This window comes from Arachis ipaensis, chromosome B3 (assembly GCF_059453495.1).
Source record: "Arachis ipaensis isolate K30076 ecotype BB chromosome B3, ASM5945349v1, whole genome shotgun sequence".
NCBI classification, from domain to species: Eukaryota; Viridiplantae; Streptophyta; class Magnoliopsida; order Fabales; family Fabaceae; genus Arachis; species Arachis ipaensis.
Genome location: NC_142438.1, coordinates 83,181,734 through 83,185,159, shown reverse-complemented (window position 1 = coordinate 83,185,159; position 3,426 = coordinate 83,181,734). Strand labels below are relative to the sequence as shown.

The window sequence follows — 3,426 nt, the reverse complement described above, 5'->3', positions numbered from 1 at the left end:
GAGGTTAAACGCCAGAACCAGGAAGAGTACCAGGGGCCATTCCACGTTTAAGCTCCAGTTTGACTCAAACTGGAGCTTAAACGTGTTCGATAGTTTTTTTCACTCCAGGGTTGCTCTCTCCATCTCCACGTTTAACCTCCAGTTTGACCCCAAACTGGAGGTTAAACGTGTTCGACACCTCCAGGGCCACCATTCCAAGCTTCCACGTTTAACCTCCAGTTTGACCTCAAACTGGAGGTTAAACGTGTTCGACCTCCAGTATGCCTCCACCCTTTTCCACGTTTAACCTCCAGTTTGACCTCAAACTGGAGGTTAAACGTGTTCGACCTCCAGGGCTGCCCTTCCTATCTCCACGTTTAAGCTTCAGTTTAACCTTAAACTGAAGCTTAAACGTGTTCGACTACATGACTCTCCAGGGCTACCTTCTTCCATTTCCACGTTTAAGCTTCAGTTTAACCTTAACTGAAGCTTAAACGTGCTTCTACAAATGGCATCACTGGAAGTGTCTGGCGTTTAAATTGCAGTTTAAGCTTAAACTACAACTTAAACGCCACTCTTGAAAAAAGGTTTCTGGGCCAAAAATATTGTGATTTAAGTTAGTCTTTGAGCACAATTATTAACTTAAACTTAGTTTGGTATGAAACCCAATTGAATATCATGGTTTATGGGATTGGGCCTGAGGGATTGATGAGTTTGAAATCTCATTTATTGAGTCATGTGCCATTATTTGATTATCACTAAGTTGGCTCAATAAATGTTACAGGATTTGGATCAACAACCTCATCAAGATTATGGATCATAAACCCAAGACAAAAGGAAAGCAAGGAGAGGCCTCAAAGCCCAAGAAGCACAACTGAAGCTCAATATAGAAAGTGTATAAATAGGATAGAAGTTAAGTTAGAAAGGGGACTTTACTTTCACTTTTAGCTAGTTTCTTTTTCTTTGTAATTGAATTCAGAGCTATGATTCACTAAACCCCCTTTCATTGGGTTAGGGAGCTCTATTGTAATTCAATGAATCAATAATAGTTTATCTTCTTCTTCAATCTTTTCTCTTGAATTTTGTTAGAAAGCTTCTCGATCTAATTCCATTGAGTAGTTGTCTTGGGAAAGAGACTACTCATACTTGGAATCCTTCGGAGCCTTGGGAAAGGAATGGAGGATTCATGCTAGAGAAGCTTTCTCACAGTGGATTGGATTGGGGTTTGGATGGATATTGTGACATGTAATCCTACCAAATTGTGGTTCATGAAATTGTGTGGTATAATCAGTGATCAAGCATCATCTCTTCTTATGAACATTTAAACCAAGGGATTGGGAATTTGTTTGTTTTTAGAGAGCATTGGTGAGCCAAGGAATTGGGATCCAATCATATAAGATTGCCAAGCAAAATTCAATGAATGCATTGGTTGAGGAAGAGATTTACATGTTTTGATTCGGAGATTTCAATATCTCCTAAACCCAATGAATTCCCCATTTCTGATTTCCACTTTCTCTTTACATTCTGCAATTCAATTCTTGCAATCATCCCCATTCCCTTTTAATTTCAGCAATTTACATTCTGCTCTTTAATTCATGCAATTTAAGATTCAGCCATTTAATTTTCTTGTCATTTACTTTTCCCGCCAATTTTACATTCCGCAATTCTCATCTCAAATCTTGATTCTGCTCAACTAGAACACACTTCTAATCCGAATTGCTCACTCAACCAATCCTTGTGGGATTCGACCTCACTCTATTGTGAGTTTTTACTTGACGACGATAACCGGTGCACTTGCCGGAAGGAATTTTGCCGATCGTGCAATTTCCTAAATCGTAGCATAACACGTTTATGCGCATCAAGTTTATGGCGCCGTTGCCGGGGATTGGTTTTCGATTGACAATTCTCAAATTGGAAGCTAACTAGATTGAGCAATTTTCTCTTGCTTTGTTAATTCTGTTCTAAATACTTGTTGAATTTTAATTTCTGCACTTGGTTACATGCTTTCCTTCTTTATGCCTTTAAATTCATGCAACTAACTCACTGACTCACTAACTGTTTGAATTAATTCCTCAATTGAGCTGACCATACTCTTCCATTAACCAAGAGTATTTTACCTGTTTGTGTTTGAGCTGTGTTCTTGTATGACAGGTAGGAGAGGAGAGACATCAACTCCTCCATATACCGAACCGGAAAGGACCCTTCATAGACTTAGAAGGGAAGCAAGAGGGAAGAGAGTAGTGGGAGAAGAGGAATCTGAAGGAGAATCTGAGGACAATTTTGAGGAAGCTCTAGATCTCAACATGGATAGAGAAGTTCACAACCATGAGAGAGCTGATGGAAACAATGCCATTCCTGAGAGGAGGGTTCTTAGTTCATACATAAACCCAACCTCTGGGAATTGTGGTAGTAGCATCCAGAAACCACCCATTCAGGCCAACAATTTTGAGCTCAAGCCACAGCTAATATCATTGGTGGAAAATCATTGTTCCTTTGGAGGAAGTGCTAATGAAGACCCAAACCAACATCTCACAAAATTCCTGAGAATTTGTGACACTGTGAAGTCCAATGGAGTCCAGGAAGATGCCTATAAACTGCTCTTGTTCCCATTTTCACTTAGGGACAAGGCAGCTAAGTGGCTGGAATCATTCCCAAGGGGGAGTCTAACCACATGGGATGAGGTGGAAGGCAAGTTTCTGGCACGTTTCTACCCTCCACAAAAGGTCAATAGGCTTCGATCTGAGGTCCAGACTTTTAGACAACAAGATGGTGAAATTCTCTACGAGGCATGGGAGAGATTCAAGGACTTGACAAGGAAATGCCCACCAAACATGTTCCATGATTGGGTGCAATTGCACATCTTCTATGATGGGCTCTCTTATGAATCAAGGAAGGCTGTAGACCATTCATCAGGAGGTTCATTGAACAAGAAAAAGACTGTGGAAGAAGCCATTGAAGTGATCGAGACAGTGGCTGAGAATGAGTACTACTATGCATCAGAAAGGCACAACACTAAGGGAGTCATGGAGCTGAACCATGTTGATACAATTCTAGCCCAAAACAAGGTGTTTGCCAAGCAACTAGCAGAGCTTACCAGGCAATTAGAAACAAAGTAAGTGGCTGCAATACACACACAAGATCAAGAGGAAGTAGGCATTGAAGGAGGTGATTGGGATGAGGTTAACTATGTGGGAAACCAACAAAGGCAATCATATGATCCACACTCCAACACTTACAACCCAGGCTGGAGAAACCACCCAAACTTTGGGTGGGGAAACCAACAAACCCAACCACAAAACCACAAACCTTACAACCACAACCAACAAAACAATTCCACATACCAAAACTCCAACCAAAGATCATACCAAGCCACACAAAACACTTACCCCCAATCATCATATCATGGCCAAAATAATCAACATACCCAACCTAATCCGAACCAACAAT

General features: G+C 40.8%; 1 non-coding gene across 1 annotated transcript; it reads right to left on the bottom strand.

The window, feature by feature from the left end:
• Positions 1-2,708: 2,708 nt before the first annotated feature.
• Positions 2,709-2,812, bottom strand: LOC148571362 (small nucleolar RNA R71). Its single transcript, XR_015880277.1, has one exon. It is a non-coding gene; the product is annotated as a small nucleolar RNA R71 (small nucleolar RNA).
• Positions 2,813-3,426: the final 614 nt, after the last annotated feature.